The 19,525-nt window shown below is 36.5% G+C and overlaps 1 protein-coding gene across 8 annotated transcripts in view; it reads left to right on the top strand.

Annotated features, from left to right (window-relative positions):
* Nucleotides 1-658: 658 nt before the first annotated feature.
* Nucleotides 659-19,525, top strand: part of RBM46 (RNA binding motif protein 46) — an 82,069-nt gene continuing 63,202 nt past the window's right edge. For 5 of the 8 annotated variants that reach the window (XM_056802783.1, XM_056802786.1, XM_056802787.1 and 2 more), the window contains exons 1-3: nt 659-797; nt 1,434-1,610; nt 7,756-7,803. The gene's annotated coding sequence lies outside the window, so the exon portion shown is untranslated. Of the gene's footprint in view, nt 798-835; nt 954-1,433; nt 1,611-7,755; nt 7,804-19,525 lie in introns of those variants that run through there. The other 3 variants (XM_056802785.1, XM_056802784.1, XM_016423161.2) reach the window with 3 other exon arrangements.

The following is a 19,525-nucleotide window of genomic DNA, read 5'->3' on the forward strand; positions in this document are numbered from 1 at the left end:
GAGATAGAAAACAATACTACTAACAATCAGACCTCTGAAACAAATCCAAACTCCGCCCCTATAACTTTCTTTCCAGAGTAGCCATCCCACCGCACAGTTCACATGACAAATAATTCACTATTTGAAAACAAAACCCTACCACAATTTTGGCTTACATCTTTTAACAAAAATAGGTACCCCTCCGCCACGTGCATCCTACCTCGAGGTAGCACACTCTTGATTGGCTCTCAAAAACTTTTCTTGGCCGGAACTCTTCTATTGGCTAGCCACGCTGCCCGTCCAAGTAACTTCATCGGATTGCCAGGTGGTCCTTTCAGATTTCAACTCTGGGCCTGCCCATTTCAGGGTCGCCTATGGTTCCCATTCAGTGAGCGTCGGATGGGTGGGGGGCAGGGACGCTTCAGCTCCAGGTCTCCTCCCCCCGCCAAGGCGGGGGCGGGGAAGGCGCCTCAGAGCTGACTCCTGATTGGCTGGCAGCGGCCTCAGCCCCGGCGGGTGGGGAGTTCTCGACGCGGGCCGGTGGAGGACGCCTGGCGCTGGTGCCTAAGCGCGGTGCGCGAGCGGCCGAGGCGGAGGCGCGAGGACAGCACGAGTCCCTCCCACCCCCCGGCTCCGGCTCCCGCTCCCGGCTGCTGCTGCTGCAGCTGCTGCTGCAGCTGCCCCCTGTCCACCTCTCCTTTCCCCCGCGGCGGTCCCCGCACGGCTCCCTGGGTCCCCGAAGCGGCGGCGGCGGCGGCAGCGGCGGTTTGTGGTCGTTGGTCCCAGAGACTTGTGACCAACATCCGAAGACCGAAGGGGTGAGGAGGGGAGAGGGGGGCGCCACCAAACCGCCGGTAACGGCCGGACCCCCCCTCCCCCGCCTCGCTGCCGCGCCCCCCCCAGGCACTCACACGAGCTAACACACTCGGACACACTCACGCCCACCCCTCCGCGTCCGGGGCCGCCTCGGGCGGGTAAGGCGCTTTCGTCGCGCCTCCTCTTCCCTGCTCCGACGTGGAAAGGGGTTTTGGGGGGCGCCTCGGGCCGGGAAGAGGCCGTTATAGGCTTAGCCTCTGGGGGGATCTATTCCGGCGGTGACCTGCCTACCCCCCACCATCCCGCCCCTTTCCTGCCCGGGCTGGAGTTGACCACCGAGACCCCCTCCCCCACCGGACTCTCTTGGGCTCCCCGCCCCCCTCCCCCAGCTCCCCAACTCTCATTCCCAGTTCACCCCCGAGGCTCTAATCTGCCCTCTTCCATCTGGGCTCATTATTCCCCTGATTTGTAATTAACTCCACAGCCTCTTGAGAATATGGCAGGTAAATTCCACTTGGGGTCCTTCCTACCTGTAAGAAGAACACGCAGTCTTGGGCACCAAACCCAAGGATGTCCCCATTCCTGCACTTAGGGTGAAACTCGAAATAACTCACCCCTTCCCCTTATTGTCTTCATAGAGGTCTTAACGTGGGTGGATGCTTGGAAACGCAGGATTCCTCTACCTTTGACTCCCAGGTTTCTACTCCGAGATCTGGTCTTTATTGATTATTGTGCATTGGAAAGCTCCTGGAGGGACAGGAACAGCCTCAACTGATCCTTCTCAACCATAATACGAGGGCAGGCAGCCAGACACGGTAATCAATAGTTTAAAACCACTTGGGAATAGCAGGAAAGTGTTATCCGACCCCAAGTTCTTGTGGATGTGTAAAGTGCAGTAGGTAGGGAGTTGGAAGACTTTGTTTCTGCCCCAATACCTGCCATTAGCTTACCTGCTTGAATGTTATATTAGCAAAGGAATTATAGTGTACTTGAGAGTGTCCTTGTCCTTGGACAAGTCACTTAGAAGCTTTGGGTCTCAGTTTCCTTATCTGCAAAATAGGGGCTTGGATTAGGAGATCTCTAAAAATATGGCCATCAATGGGTATGGGATAAAACAGGGTAATATAGGGCAAATAGGCATATTCCATAGATATTTTAAAAAATATAATGGCTTCTTGCTTTAGATTTTTAGTATTGTTTATTATGACTTTCTCTTGAGATTTAATTATTGGAAATTTAAGCCGATTATGTAATAATATGATGAAACCTGTAATTTTGTATTGGACTCAAGGCTAGCATTAAAGCAAAGGTTGTTGTGTATGTGAATATATGTATTCTTATAAACATCCAAATATGTGTGTGTATAAATTATCTGTGGTTGGGGTAATGTTTTTTATTACAAAAAATTATTGGAAAAAGTTTTCATGAAAACTAACACTTTAATGAAAACCATTATTAGTACTGTGGAATTGGACAATTTATGGATGTGAAGAAAAAATAAAATGAATGCATTTTATATGTAAAATTAAAAGGCATTTCACATAATTAGTAATGTATGTCAAATTTTTGTTTTTAGTGTTTCCCTCATCCCCACTTAATGCAGTGGGTAGTTAAACCCCAAATTCAAATTGAATATTTACATTATTAAAGTTCTGGCCAAATACTTTGTGAATTCTAGGTATTTTCAAAATACATATTTTAAAATCCTAATTATTTCAACAATTCAGCAGATATTCAATTACCTTTATTCTGCAAGACACCATATAGCACTGAAGAGACAAAAGTTCAAAAGTGAAACCTCCTGCTTTGAAAGTTTTTTAAGTACAGAAAGATTACTACTGGTTTTATTGGTGCTTATTTGTCAAAATTTAAATGCTCCTAGTTGCCCTGTAAGCCTTATATTCTCCATTCAAGTAATTGCACAACTTGACTGTCCACTCCTATGAAAACATTTGGACCAGACTGATGGTATAGTTATAGATCAAAATACTTTGCCTACAATTTTGTCTCCTTATTTAAATCTTAAAACTTCATGTTTGTCACTAACTATAGTATAAGATAATTATATTTCTTTAGTTGTTAGTATGCAGCCAAGCTTCATGGCATTGCCATTTTATAATTTGAAAATTTTGGCAAGTAGGTTGTGATTTGTGAGGTGTGCATAAGAATAGTCTGTATTATATATTTATTAAAACAACTCATACATAACTTGAAATTTGTATTACTGAGATCTACAGAACTCTCACTGCCGTTATTCATTTTAATTTACCTGGCGATTGGTGAGGCAAGAGAAAGAGGGACGAAAATAAAAACCAATACTTTCACATGGATAGCTATTAACAGAAGACTTTGGGAGAATATTATGTAAGGAATTGTAGTATATTTCATTTGGAAAAAAGTCATCTTAGAATAAGATCTACAATCTAGGGTCAAAGAACATGTAACCTTTTGACATACATAATAACTTAAAAATAACTATTACAAGGTACTAATATGTGTATATTTATTTATAAAACCCTTACCTTCCGTCTTGGAATCTATATTGTGTATTGGTTCTAAGGCAGAAGAGTGGTAAGGGCTAGGAAATGGGGTCAAGTGACTTGCCCAGGGTCACACAGCTAGAAAATATCTGAGGCCAAATTTGAACCCAGCATCTCCCGTCTCTGGGTCTGGCTCTTAATCCACTGAGCCACCCAGCTGCCCCCACTAATACCTTTTTAAAATGTTATAATTACACCATCCTAAACTTAAAGTAGTCTGACATATTCTCTAAACATATGAAGCATCTTTTTCAAAATCTTTTAATAAATTGCTTTTATATCTACTATGAAAATAAATGTTCAGGACATACAATACTGTGCATTATACTGTATGTATACCCAACAGATTTCTATTAATCCACCCCACTTTTTTGGTTAGTTCCTTTCATTATTACATATGTCTTAGTGGTGAGTTTATGACTGGAACAGTGAACTAGATGGTATAACCAATTATCATATGTACTATGAACTATAGCCTTAGTGCCATACTTTACACAGTCTTAAGAGGCTAGAAACTTAACAAACTACATATTATGGAATCTACTCATACTCTAAAAAGGTACTTTGGAACTTTATGCTGAAGTTTTTAATTGCATTTAAAAGTTCAGGTAAAGTTTATGTAATAATCACTTTTAAAACTACATCAAACCTTTTGACTTTTTATAAAACAATTTCTGTTTAAGCATTTAGATTTTATAGATGAAATACAGTTCTGTAGACAAGTTGTTTATATTTACTAGGTTATAATTACATTTAGTTACAAAATTATCACCTTCCTGAGTCATGTGCTGTCTTGTTTTTAAAGGGCAATAAAAATTTTAAAGCCTTGATTATTATTGACAGTAGGATTTTAAAATTTAAAGAAAATAGGATCAACATTTAAGCCTAAAGGTCTTAAGTATATCCATTCTTGGCTTGTTTTTTTTTTTAACCTTATCTTTTGCCTTATAATCAATACTGTATATTGGTTCCAAGGCAGAAAAGCAGTAAGGGGTAAGCAATCAGAGTTAAATAACTTGCCCAGGGGTCTCACAGCTAGGAAGTGTCTGTGTTCAGTTTTGAACTCATTACCTCCCCTCTCAGGGCCTGGCTCTCTATCCACTGAACCACCTAGCTACCTTTAGGAGTATAGCCATTCTTTGGCTTTGTTGTCATCAAATCCAGGAATTATGTGTGAAAATTTAAGGTCTTGGTCTAGAAAATTGTCTGTAGAGATCACAGAAGGGTGTGGTACATTTTCTGCCTTACAGTTTATACTTCAACTTAAGTGATACCTGGATTCATTCTTGTGTCCATCACCTTTTCTCATGGAACCACCAGACTTTGGCTTAGGCTAGTGTACCAGTGCTTTGGGTGACAAGAGGTAGAATTGAAATAGTAGTTATTGTGAAGGCAGTAATTAGTTTTGGCAACCTTATTTGGGAGTGGGACACTTTCAGATTGATAATCAGCTCATTATCTATGACTAAACTGTTAAAGGGAACTCACTAGTGGATTGTCCTAGGATCTTTGTAAAGCTGAGTTTTCTAATTGAAACTAACAAATCCTACACTACTTGGAAGTGAACTTAAACTAAATTATAAGCTACTTAGATATAAGAATTTCTTGACAGTAAAGATGGTTGAGCAATTGAAATTTTAAAAAGCCCTTCAAGAAAACTATATAACTTCTTCCCTGGAAATGTTTTACATTTTGATAATTCATCTTTTGGCACACAAAATTCATTAAAGTTCCTTAAGTTCCCACCATTTATTTGTATGATTTCAAGATTCTATAGTTAATTATGTTCAGTATATGAAGTTCTCTTATGACAGGGAAGACCCTACCCATTCTCTGGGGAAAAAAAACACAAATTGCATGCTACAGAACCTAGTAGGATAGGATGTGCCTTCCAAAGGATTTTGTTTTGGGATAAATTAGTGACTTAATAGCTAACTTGCATTGAAAATGTTAAAACCTTAATTATTACAATAAAAAGTAAATCTTGACAATGAACCTCAGAATGGAAAGATAAAAATATTAGTGATGGCCTATGAGAATCTCAGAAAAATTGAAAAAGGCTTAAATGAAAAAATGAGTGCCAAATCATTAAATAATCTAGAACATTTTTAGGGAATATTTTAAGGAAAGGATTAAGCAAATGAAAATCTCGAATATTTTGCTATAAGAGTAGGAACAAATGGCAGACTAGAATTTCAAGATGATGGTGAAGTTCAAGATATACTGGTAAGTTGCTGAAGTAGAGAAAATCTCAATAGAGGAACAGTGTAGGCAGATTCTTAATCATTAATCTGGACACATTCTACAAATCTTAAAAAATGTTTGCTGTTTTAATATTTATAGTTCAGATAGTGTTTTGCCACAGATGATCCTTTTTAGTTTTATGATTCTCTGAAAAAATTCAAGTCATTATTTATAGTAAGGGCTAGGAATATTTATATTTGCTCTTTTAAAAAATTATTGCTACATAATTTTAATCTTCATCTTACTTTCAAAACTTAACCTTTTTAGTAGTAGATTCCTTCAAGATGTGATTCTTTATGGTATTTGTATGTGTCATAAATTAGATCATGTCTCAAAAAATAGTGTGATATGCTATTAGTCTATAATATAGTTATGTGGTTTAGCCCAACACTGATGTTGCAAAGAAAAATTTCTATTTCTAATAAAATTTATTACCAAAATAAATGAAATATTTTAAGATTTTTTTTGTTGACTTAGTTATATATGGAATTTGGTTGTAATACTTTAATTATATTATTAATAGTACATTTCAGAATTTAAGATTAATTGATTACTGGAAATTGCCACATTGGGGAAGTCAGGCCAATATGTTTTTTTGGGAGTAGGATTATTTAGGGGGCAGCCTGATGTAGAAGAAAATGCCCCAAAGGTAGAGTGCCATGACCTGAGTTCAAGGCCCTCTTACTACTTGTGTGACATCAGGTAAGTAAAATAATGTCTCTTGGCTTTATTTTTTTTATCCTATAAAATAAAGGGATTGTACCAAATGTCCTTTAAGTCTCTTTCTGTGACCCTGTAATTTGATTTTAATTGAACCAACTAAGTCAAATACTCATTTTGCTAACCATGGTAATATTTGATTAATAAAGCAGGAAATGTGTTTTATATTTATTGACTGGGAGATTTTTATTTAGACTATAAATTTTTGGGGTTAATAGCTATTTCAGCAAGAATTCTTGAGCTATATTCATTAATTCGCTTATTCTTAATTATATCCAGGGAATATTTCAGTGTACCTAGAAAAAAAGCTACAATGATAAGTTTTTAGTAGTATACACAGAGAAAAGTCAAACTCATTCATGTTTAATTTTTAAAATATATCAGCAGTGGTGGTAGTAGTAGTACTTGAATTGCATCATTGTGATTACTCCAGATGACCTTTTTTGGGGACTTAATCTGATTTCATTAGTATAGCAGCCTCCTAGTGAAGAGACCTCCTTTACCAATGCATAATAGCACCAACTCTCAATTAGAGAGTTGATCAGTTGACACAAAGCAAGTATATTAAAGGTCTAACAAAATCAATTCTTCCTGACTCAGGCCGTTTCTTTATCATACCATATTGCTAATCTCTATGAACTTCCCTTTGTAAAATGAAATGCCAATTAAAAAAAAAATTAGCTCCATAGATAAGGCTACTTGAAAAAAGACAGTTTTTGAAAATTTTCCTGTCAAGAGTACCCTTAATGAAAACTCTTTATAATTTTTTTTTCTAAATTTACCTATATCCTTCAGTAGAAGTGTTGGAAGTTTTTAAAGAACAATATTAATAAGAAACTTAGATCTCTGTTCTTCACATCCTTTAATGTTCTATTTTTGGAACTACATATCTGTTGATAGAATGAAAGGCTGAGAATTTTAGAGTTGGAAGGAACATTAGAGATCAACTATTCTTTCCATTTTGCAGATGAAAAAAGTGAAACCTATCAATGCTATATGACTTGTTCAAATTGCTTAGCTAGTTTTACTGGTTGAGTGAGTAGGTTTTTTTTTTTAATTCTCATCCCAATGCTCCTACTGTTTTGTGGTATGGAACTTCCATTGTTACTTTTATTTAGAGCTCAATGATACTTTCTTTAGAGGTTACATATATCTGTTTTTTGGGGAGTCTTCTGAAGGAAAATTGTGATTGAAATCTGTCAAGGAAGGTTACTTAAACCCTCTCTTTCACATCTTTCAATTTGGTTTAATACTTATCTTGTTCTAAGATTGATTGCTGCAAAAACAACAGCAACAATAATAAATAGCTTTGATTTCTTGGAAGATAAATAGGTTGTAATTTAATGTTTGATTATTATATATGATAATTATTTAGCTTCAAAAATCTTCCCAAAGGTTCTGCAAAAAAATTTTTTTTTAACTGCTGCTTTTTATTTTGTTTTGTTTGTGGGTTTAGGAGGCGAGGCGATAGATAAAAGGAATTTTGGATGCAAAACAGGGCAATGTGAGTATTAGTGCATTCTTAAGATTGAATAGAATTTTGGAGATTATTGATTTTACATCTATGCCATTTATGCCTTGGATTCTCATTATACCAATGAGATTTGCTACTTTAAGGTAAAATAGATTATACAATTTCTGTACCCCCAAAACTGGCAAGAAAATAAATTTAGAAACACAGAAGAATACAAAATTCTCTCAATAAAACCTTAGTGATGAATTTGTATATGAAGATATATTTGATGTAAACTCTATTTCCTAGGCAGCAAGAATGCAATGTGGATATAATTTTTTTTAATAACCTTGCTTTCCATTTTAGAATCAATACTATATATTGCTTCCAAGACAGAAGAGGGGTAGGCAATGGGGGTTATGTGACTTGCCCAGGGTCACACAGCTAGGAAATATCTGAGAGTAGATTTGAACCTCCTGTCTCTAGACCTGGCTCTCAATCCACTGAGCCATCCAGCTGCCCCTAATATAATTTAGAAAGAAAACCAGATAAAATCGAAGGCATTTTTTGGGGAGTTAGCAAAACCAATAGAGCATCCTTAGTGAGAGGTAGTCAGATAGGGAATGCCTGGCACACATAGCAATGCAGCATGATTCAGTAAAAAAACAAAAACAAAAACATAAAAACACTGAATTTTGAACTGTTCTCAGTGGTAGGGAGATAATATAAAAAGATGGGGCTCCCTGTTTTTATAGCTTATAGAAGGAAGAATAAAGTTCCTAAAGTTTTAAAACATGCTTCTCCCCAAATTGCAGGAATTTCATACTTTGGGATCTAAGATCCCTGCTTACCTTGTTTATAAGGATTGATATTACCGCTATTCTAACACTTTGGATAGTAAAATAGCAGGTGACATATAACAGATTTCTCCAAATCCCTATTGCCTTCATCAGCTGTTATAACTGGGCCCTTGGATAGTCATCTTATTTTTGACATCTACCCAAGCAGTTGAGCCACAGAAAATATCTATAGTATTGGTATATGAGACCTATATAGTTTTGCTTTTTTAATCTTGATTTCCTAATCTCGTTCCCTTATTCAAATCTAAACAATTTGAAAAAGGAAAAAGAACCAATAAAATTATCAAGATATCAATTTTATCTGACACTATAGTTAATATTTTGCAGCTGTAATAATCATGATGTTTTGTGACTACAACAACTGATTCAAACTATCCACTAATATATGGGAGGCTTATGGACCTGCATCAGTGAAGGAAAAACCTATTCTGTTGGGCCAAGCTTTTAGACCTTTGTAATCTGGGAAGATTGGAAAGGGGAAAAAAAAAAAAATATATATATATATATATATACACACACCAAGTTCTGTACTAAGTGCTTTATAATTCATTTGATTCTCAAAAGCCTGGGAAGTAGATGCTATTATTGTCCCCATTTTTTAGTTGAGGAAACTGAGGCAAATGGAGGTTAAGTGACTCATCCATGGTCACATAGCTAGTATATATCTGATGTTAGGTTTGAACTCAGGTCTTCCTGATTCCAGGTTTAATGTTCTATCCATTGCACCATTGAATATATAGGAAAAACCAAGTGGTTCCGGTTGACTTGCCTCTAATTTTATTATCCTTTTATGTACTCTGTGTGCATCCTAACTTTAATTTTTCTTTTTTCCCTTCCTTTACCCTTCCTTATTACATTTCCTTTTTTTCACTCCCCTTTTTATGCTTGCTTTGAAAACTTAGGCCTTTCCCAGGCATTTGTAGATTTAATTTTTTTTTTCTGAGTTAAAGAAGTTGCTGAGATTTGGTATAGGTCAAATCGCAGAACTATAAGGTATGGAAATGTAGAAGCTTTTCTGTAGCTCCTGTAGTTTAGTTTTGCATTGGTTGTTGTCACCCAGCTTCTTGAGTGACTTAAATAATACCCCCTGTTAGCTACCTTTCTCATGACTTAAAGGATCCATGCTGTGCCTGGGTACGTTTTTCCTTCCTGATGCAAGTCATAAACCTCCCATATGTTAGTGGATGGTTTGAATCAGTTGTTGTAGTCACAAGACATCATGACCAACTGTAGTGTCAAACATCCTGAACCTTCTCTAAGTTGGGCTTGGATAACATATTAACTCATAGGCATGGTAACAGGAATTTTTGGTTTGATAGGACCTGTCAGACTATGGGCTCTACTGACATAGACTGAGAACCTGCCATGTGCCAGTGATTATTTGATTTGAGTAAGGCTTTATTCCACAGACATTTGTTAAGCACCTAAAGAAAAGCTCTGGGTTAGTCCTTAAGGCTGTAAAGAAAAAAAAAAGAATGAGGAACTTTAATCTACTGGAAAGATAAAATGGACATAAGTAAAATAGAAAGTTATTTTAGGAAGGGGAAAACATATTTGGTATTATATGCAAAAAACAAAAAACCCCAAACCCAGGAACAGTAGAATACTTGATTTTACCAATACATTTGGCATTTTGTGCTAATGAGATTCTAGCCCTGCATTGGCAAACTTTTGGCACATATGCCAGAAGGAGCTGCTCCCTTCTCCTCTCCACACATGCCTGGACATTTCTCACATTGCCTGCCCTTCTGGTCAGTAGCCCAATGAGAGTATTTTCTCTACCCTCTGGGGTAAGACAGGGACTCATGTGTGGCATGAGGGTTGCAGTTTGGGCATGTGATCTCTAAAAGGTTTGCCATCACTGCTATGAACTACACAATATAACACCTACCTCAGGGATATTGTGAAGAACCAATTAGTTAATATTTGTTAAATGCTCAGCACAGTGCCTGGGACATAATAATCTCTTAATAAATGCTTATTTCCCCTCCCTGCTCCACAGTAGTTGGTCTACTAGTACTGAAACAATTATTTAATAACTTTATTTGATAGTTACAGAGACAAGATGACAACAGAAATTAGATGGCTGTTGTGTGGTGAGGTAATGATGACAAAAAGGAATGTTTTAAAAATAAGAGAGGGCTAATAATAATAATGATAAAGAGTGAGCAAAACCCTTCTACGTTTTAGTTCTTTTGGTCCTCATATTAACCTGTGAGATAGATACTGTCATTTATCCTCTTTTTATAATTGAGAAAGTTGCACAAGGTCATATATTTAGTCAGTGTTTGAGACTGGATTAGAATTCAAGATTTTCTGGATTCTAGATCTACCATACTACCTTGCTGTTGTGCAAGTCTGCACAAGGTCAGAAGTGTTTAGCATCAGAGGGTTGGCTACTAAATGATTAATTGATTTTGACCACAGCAGCTCATTACACTGTATACCAAAGTATGGGTAGATTATGATTTGCATCATTGAAGGAAGCATTTGTGTGGTTGAATTCATGAATCCTGGGAGCACTGAAGTAGGCACTTAAGAGGTGGTAGAAAGTAAACAGCTCCAGAATTGGAATGACGATGAGACATTTAACATGGGTTCAAGACAGTTCAAGTGTGAGGTAGAGGTAGACCTACTGATATGATGATTTATCTAAAAATATGATAGGTGTTTTAGTAACTTCTGTCTGCAGGCTTAGTGAGTCAGTGGTCTTATGTGACAGCGAGATAGCACATGTAACCAAGGGGGTCAATATTGCTGATTGAGCTTCTGAGGAAGTGAGGAGTTACTCCTTGCTTTGTGCCAGCCAACACATGTCTAGAGCATTTTCTTCAGAGGAAGAGAATTGGGGCAATGAAGGAGCTCATACCCACACCATTTGAGAACTGACTGAAGGAATTGTATATTGGTCTTCATTTAACACTTGTACATCAAGAGAAATAGTAATAATAAAGTTAAAGCTGTAAAGGACCATAGAGATTGTCTGGCCTACAGCCTCTCCTCCCCCTTTTTTCTTCCCCAATACATTGTTTTGCAACTGATCTGAAACCTAGAGAGGTTGAATGGTTTTCCCAAGGACATAGGCCTCATCACTGTAAGACCTGGGATTCAACCCTAGGCCCTCTGATTCTTTTTTTTTTCCCACAGGAAATGAAAACTTTTTATTTAACTTACATTTGCTTAGTTTTATATTTAGGATAATTATAAAGGCCCAGTTAATCAATTCATTAGAGTGGTCAAGGCAAGACACTTGAACTAGACAATAGGATTGAAAAAGTGGTTGGAAGAGAGTTTGAGTAAAAGAAAAAGATAACATTTTTCTCCTTTTCCCTTTCCTTCATATTTACCTTTTCAGGTATTCCATGCTCTTTGTTTTTCGATATCGAACTTTCCACAGAGCTCTGGTCTTTTCTTTGCAAAAACTTGGAAATCTTCTATTTTGCTGAATGCCCATACTTTCCCTTGGAAGTATATAGTCAGTTTTGATGGATAGCTGATTCTTGGTTGAAGGCCCAGCTCTCTTGCCTTTCTGAAAATCATGTTCCATGCCTTACGGTCATTCAGAGTGGAAATTGCAAGGTCTTGTGTGACCCTGATTGGCATTCCTTTATATCTAAATTGTCTTTTTTCTTTTGCTTGAAAGCTTTGGAATTTGGCAATTACATTCCTGGGAGTTGTCTTTTGGGGATTTAGTGTAGAGGGTGTTCTGTGAACTCTTTCAGTGCCTGTATTGCCCCCTTGTTCTAGTATCTCTGGGCAATTTTCTTTGATTATATCTTGTATTACGATGTCGAGTTTGCTGTTTATTTCTGGCTTTTCTGGTAGTCCAATTATTCTTAAATTGTCTCTTCTCCCTCTATTTTCCAAGTCTATGACCTTGTCAGTGAGATATGTTATGTTCTCTTCTAATTTCTTGGTCTTTTGGCTTTGCTTTATTAATTCTTGCTCTTTTACATGCTCGTTGTCTTCCAGTTGCCTAATTCTGACCTTTAAAGCCTGGTTTTCCTTTTCAGTTTGGTCAAACCGGTTTTGTAGATGCATGAATTTCTTTTGCATTATTTCCCACTTTTCCTTCCAGAAGGCTTCCATCTTTTTGATCATTTACGATTTAAATTCTTCATGGGTTTGTGGAGAGTTTCCATTTCCTTTGGAAGGTTTCGGAGCATTTGGTTGTGTTTCCTCTTCTATCTCCTCTGTATTTTGTATTTTTGCTCCATAAAATGTGTCCAAAGTCGCCCCCTTCTTCTTGTTTTTCTTGGAGTTTTGAGGCTTTTCTGTGCTGTTTGCCATCTATCTGAGTGGGGAGGACTAGCTTTTCTTATCTCTGTCTGGTGTTCAGAGGTTTTAGCCCCAGGCAAATTGTCCGTTCTATGCAGTTGTTGTTCTGTCTTTCCGGGGAAGCCAGGAATTGCTGTTGTTTTGGTGTTACTGCCCTCCTCAATTCCCTCCCGATGCTTCTCCGTTGCCTTACTTCCACGCTCTGAGCCTGGCTTGGCACTCTCCGCAAGGTATTTCAATGCCTTTGCTGGCCAGAAGACCCTGCACTCTGTGGGGGGAGGGGCCGTGGCTTCCCGTAGCTCCGAGGGCTCCTGGTAGGATTAATTTCAGCTGGGTTGGACTGAGTATGCCCTGAAGCAGGGATCTTCTGTGAGACTTGGATGGAAGGATCCAGCCAGGGGGCTACAGGTTCCCCCCTGTCTCTCTCTGTTTCCCTGCTATCTGTGTTGGGTGCCCCCGCGACTGAGTTAGGTTGTTTTCAGGATGCAGCCTTTAGAATAGCCAGCCCTGAGGTCCTTTTGCAGGTTCTGAGGTTCCTGCTGCTGCCTCGGACTCAGTGCTCTGGGTTGGGGGGGGGATGGGTCCTGGGACCTTCCTTCTGCCTACCCCTTAGGTCCGAGTGATCTCGGGTTCTGGCTTTTGGGGGGCCATACCTTTTGATCCAGGTCCAGGAGGAGGGTTCCTGGGGTCTATGCTATTGTTCGTTTTGAATTTCGGTGCCCTAGGAGCATTATAGTTTGAGATTGGTAAGGAAGGGTTTCCAGAGATCTGAACTTTAGCTTTCTCTAAGCTGCCATCTTGACTGGAAGTCAGGCCCTCTGATTCTAAGATAGGTCCTTTGCATGATAACCTATTAACCCCTCACACCTTCAAGGATCTCTGTTTTTATTGTGGTATTAATATTATATTTATTATATCCCAGCATGGTACCTCATCTTAGTAGTGCATCTTTATGAGAGATGTAGCTAGGCCAAATTTAGTTTTCAAAGGAATTTTCTCTCAGTAACATTTGATGTAAGTCAGAAATTGGCAAACTATACCTTGGAGCTAAGAATTGCTTTTGCATTTTAAAATAAAAGTTTATTATATTTAAAAACATAGAGAAGCAGGGGGAGGGTCAGTCCTTAAATTGTCTACTTTACAAGAGAGGAAATTGAGCCTCAGAACTTCTATAGCTTAATTGAGCAGGGTAACACAATTGTAGCAGTCAAGTATCTTCAAATATGATGGCAGTAAAAAATGTTCAATTCTCATAATATGATTGACTGAAATGTATAGTTCATTCAACAGGCATCATTTAAAAAAAAATAAGATACTATTCTATTCTTCTGTGTCTTTGATAGTATGCTATTATACAAAACCTATTCCTTCAAGAAGAAACGACACTAGAAATACATAGGAATATAAAATCTAGTCAGAAAAGAGGGAGATCCACACAGCATCCTGAACTTCCCCATTCCCAATTTCTTGTGATAGTATGAAGACACCAGTGTCATACTCTGGCAGTTCCTACATCTTCCCTTTCCTCATCCCGTCTTCTCTTATGGTCATACTTTTTACCCTGCTGCCATCTTTTATGTCTGTTTTTATTGAAGTACTTCTCTCTATTACCTTGTGTGCCATACTCATTTCTGATTGTTTGAAAATTGTTATGTTCAGTATCTAGCTGGCCTACACTCACAGGTAGTAGGATGTTGGTATTAAAAAAAGGATGATCTTTATTTCTTGAAAAAGAAATCTATTTTACTCTCCTTCCCTTGTTCAACTTTAGGCCAAACTTCTCATCCATTTATACTGTTCTAGATAGGTTGTACATATTGATAGATAAACTATATAGGTTGATGCTCAAAATATGGTTAATGGACAGTCTACCTATTTGGTCTTACTTATGTCAGTGGTGAGATGAGGATTAGTGGTTACTGATGTCTTCCTGGAAGCTCTGCAGCGTTCTAGGTCTTGATGCAACCAGTATGTCATCTGCAAACAGATACATCTAGGAGACTTCATCATTCCAAGGGAAATACTTTTCTATTTGGACTGTATAATATTGGTGAGCATCTTTAGCCAGCAGATACTTATTACCTGATCTTTATGATAGACATGAGTCAGGCTTATTTGTTATGTCTTTCAAGGAATTTTGAATAATTTTCATCTATAGATGGGATACACCTTGTTGGATAAAATGTTTTGCTCAGCTTGAATTAGTACTTTTTTTTCATAATCAGTGAACAGTAAGCAAAATAGTGCCTTCTGGTGGGCAATGTACTCTATACATTTCTACATCAGTTGTGAAATGGTAAGGATGTTGTCCAATTTGAATACGGCTTTGGGATGCTTCACGCTCCCTACCCCCTTTACTTCTACCTTCATGGGCGATTAAGTAGTACAGTGGAGAGAGCAAATACCAGGTCAGGAGTCAGGAAGACTCCTCTTCCTGAGTATAAATGTGGCCTCCAACACTAATTACTTTTGTGACCTGGAAAAGTCACTTAACTAGGTTTGCTTCAGTTCCCTCATCTGTAAAATGAACTGGAGAAGGAAATGGTGTAAACCATTCTAGTATCTGCCAAGAAAACCTCAAATGGGTTAAGAAGAGTCAGACATGACTAAAAAACTAAACAATTATGATCTTATTAAAGATGAAGACACATCAATATTTTGTGGTGGAAAAGTAGGCATATATTTTGGTAGTTGTTGCCTTTTCTGTTATATTTTGTTTTGGTCTCAATAAGATTTTAATTTTATCTCCCACTCCTTTGGTATATTTCTCTACTTGAAGTTGCCTTGAATTATCCTCTGGCACTCTCAAAATTTGTCCACCAGAAGCACAGATCTCGTTTATATACACATGGTTTAATTCAACTGTTCTTCCTGTCTTTGTTCTCTTTCCTACCATTTTTTAAAAATAAACATCTGGAAGTATGATGTTAGAGGACAACTGTGATAGTGCTCATGTCCTTGAGGGTAAAAATTATAAAAATCCTTACAGATTTCGTTTATACTTCTGTTTTTTTTTTTTTGTATTCCTTTTTAATTTTTATCCTTTTGTTCTTGAAAATATTTTTAAAATTATCTTTTGTTTTATTCACCAGCATTTCCCTCCATTCTCTCTTTTCCTTCCTGAAGTCATCCTTTTAAAAAAAGTTTTTTTTTTAATTGAGGCAGAAATGGAAAAAAGCAAAATTAACCGGGATGTTTAAAAATATGAGAATATATGCAGCATTTTTTACTTGTGGAGTTTCTACATTTTGAAAGGGAGGAAATTATCTTCATATTTCTCTTTGTAATTTTGCTTATTCTTTGTAATTTTGACACTTAATTTTTTATTGTTTTGTAGTTTTGACAACATTGTTATAGTTACATATTTTGTTTTCTTAGCTCTGCTTGATTGATTTTGCATCAGCTCCTCTGCATGATTTCCATGCTTTTCTGTGTTAATTGAATATTCTTCTATATTCATGTAACACAATTTATTTAGCCAACCCAGGGTCGATGGGCCTTTGCTTTGTTTCTGGTTCTTTGCTGTCAAAAAAGTGTTGTTATAAATATTTTTATGTATTAGGGATTCTTTATTTTTATGAATGGATTCTTTGGGCATATACTTAGTATGGAATTTCTGGGTCATATGGTATGGATTTTTTTTTAGGTGATTTTCTACATATAATTCCAAAATGTTTTTTTATCAATTTAGGACTCAGCAGCAATGCACTAGTTAGTGTGCTTATCTTTGCCCAACAAGCAGCAATGCACTAGTTAGTGTACTTATCTTTGTCCAACTCTGTTAAGCATTGATTATTTCTATCTTTTGCCATCTTATTTTTTTAGTGTGAGATGATGAGATGAAACTTCAGGATTGTTTTGATTTACATTTTTCTTATTGTTAGTGATTTGACACTTTTCCCTTTATTAATAGTTACAATTTTTCTTTTGAGAAGTGTCTTTTTTTAATGTATTTTGGCCACTTAACTATTGGGACTGACTTTTGGTATTTATTAATTTCTATTAGCCATCTATATATTTTGGATACTAAACCTTTATTCAAGGAAACTTTCCTATTTGACTGCTTGCCTTCTTATTCTTGATGCTTTAAGTTTTGCTTGTGTAGAAGTATTTTAGTTTCACATAATCAAAATTATTTAATCTTTTGTAATGTCTTTATTACTTGTTTGTTTAAACAATACATCTACTCAGAGATGTGAAAAGTATATAATCTGCTCTTCTAATTCTTTTATGATATGATATTAAGGTAACATAACATTTTGAATTGTTGTGGAATGTGGTGTAAAATGTTGATCTAAACCTAATTCATGCCATATTGTTTTAGTTGTCTCAGCAATTCTTACCAAATAGGAAATTCTTTCCTAGGTAATTTAAATGTCTTAATGACCATGAATTCAAAAGATTCATAATAAAATGTGTTCTCTACCTCTAGGTAGAAAGCTGAAGAATTTACAATGCAGATTCCTTTTCTCTCCTTTCCTTCCTTCCTTCCCTTTCCTTCTTAATGTAGGAATTTATTTTGCTTGACTATGTATTTGTAACTGACTTTCTTTTCTACTCAGTGAGTGGAGAGGAAGAGATAGGAGGTAGAAAAGTAAGAACTTAAAAATCAAACAAAAAACAAAACAATTTATGTTTCCCAGTTTAATAAATATTGGTTTACAGTGTTAAATTATTTTTCATTTTCCCTTGGACTTTTTCCATTAATCTTTTCTATTTTTAAAAACCAATACCAAATTATTTTAGTGACTGCTATTCAAGCTCTAAAAGTGCTCTTCTCCCATTAGATGAATTCTTTTATCATATTACCAAATTCTATAAGTTAGTTTTTGATAATTCCATCTGGTATAGTACTAAAACTGTGAATTAACTTTAATAATGCTAACATTTTTGTTAGCATGGTCCATTAGCACTGAATATTCTTCCAGCTACTTAAGTTGTACTTTATTTAAAGAGCATCTTATAATTGGATTGATTCAGGTGTTGAATGTGTTTTGGTAGAATGATCTCCAAATATTTTCGGCATTTTGTATTTATTTTGGATAGTATTTCTCTGCCATTGTCTCTTCAATTTTGTTATTATAAATAAATTGAAATTGCTCATTTTTGGTTTTCTTTGAAATTTTTATTTATTTAGTCAATTTACAATATTTTTCCTTGGTTACAAGAATCCTCCCACCCCTTCCTGTAGCTGATGCACAATTCCTTTGGGTTTTACATGTGATCAAGACCTATTTCCATATTGTTGATGTTTGCATTAGGATGATCATTTAGAGTCTGCCTCCCCAATCATATCCTCATTGAACCATGTGATCAAACAGTTGTTTTTCTTCTGTGTTTCTACTCCCACTGTTTTCCCTCTGAATGTGGATAGTGCTCTTTCTCATAGATCCTTCAGAATTGTCCTGGATCACTGCATTGCCACTAATGAAGAAGTCCATTACATTCGATTGTACCACAGTGTATCAGTCTCTGGGTACAATGTTCTCCTAGTTCTGCTCCTTTCACTCTGCATCAATTCCTGGAGGCCTTTCAGTTCATAGGAATTTCTTCAATTCATTATCCTTTGAGCACAATAGTATTCCATCACCAATATGTACCATAATTTGTTCAACCATTCCCGAAATAGCGGGCATCCCCTCATTTTCCAAATTTTTTCCACAAAGAGTGCAGCTATAAACATTCTTGTACAAGTCTTTTTCCTTATTATCTCTTTGGGGTACAAACCCAGCAGTGCTATGGCTGGATCAAAGGGCAGGCAGTCTTTTAGTGCCTTTTGGGCATAGTTCAATTCTCTTGTGTTTTGGGGGGGGTTTATTTTGTATCCTATGACTTTACTGAGCCTATTAATTGTCTCAATTAGTAAATCATCATATTGTAGCCAGATAGATATAGTTTAATTTCCTCCTTACCTGTCTACACCTTTAATTTCTTTCTCTGGTGTTAATGGAATTGCTGATATTTCTTCAATTAGGTGGAATAATATTGGGGACATAGGGTTTTATTGTTTTGCTCAAATATTTATTTGGAAAGCTTTAGTTTATCTCCATTGTATATGATGCATGCTTTTGTTTTTAGATAAGTAGTTTTAAGGATATAATTTTTTAAAAGTTTCTCTATACCTATACTTTGTAGGCTTTTTAACAGGTGTTTTACTTCTGTTCATGGCTTTTTCTATGTCTGTTGAGATAATAGTGTAGTTTTAAACATGATTATAGTGTTAATTCAAACTATCCTTGTGTTCCTAGTATAATAAGTGACATTTTAGATGAATTACTGTTGTGTTCTTGATGGTATTTTAGTTAAATTAAAATCAATTTAAAATAATATTGGTTTATAGATTTCCTTTATACTTGGTTCGGGTTTTAGAATGAACTTATTTTATAAAAGAAATTTGTTAGATATGTTATCAACTTTTGAATAGCACTAGCCTTAACTGTTATTTAAAAGTTTGATATAATTATTCAGTAAATCCATTTGGACCAGAAGTTTTTTCCTCTAGTAATTCCTGTTATAGCTACTTCTATTTCCCCTTATGAGATTGGATTATTTAATATCTCTGCTTGTTCTTCTATTAGTTTGGGTAATCTTTACTTTTGAAGATATGCCTCTTTTATGTTCTTAATTTTGTTATG

Source organism: Monodelphis domestica, chromosome 6, assembly GCF_027887165.1.
Source record: "Monodelphis domestica isolate mMonDom1 chromosome 6, mMonDom1.pri, whole genome shotgun sequence".
NCBI lineage: Eukaryota > Metazoa > Chordata > Mammalia > Didelphimorphia > Didelphidae > Monodelphis > Monodelphis domestica.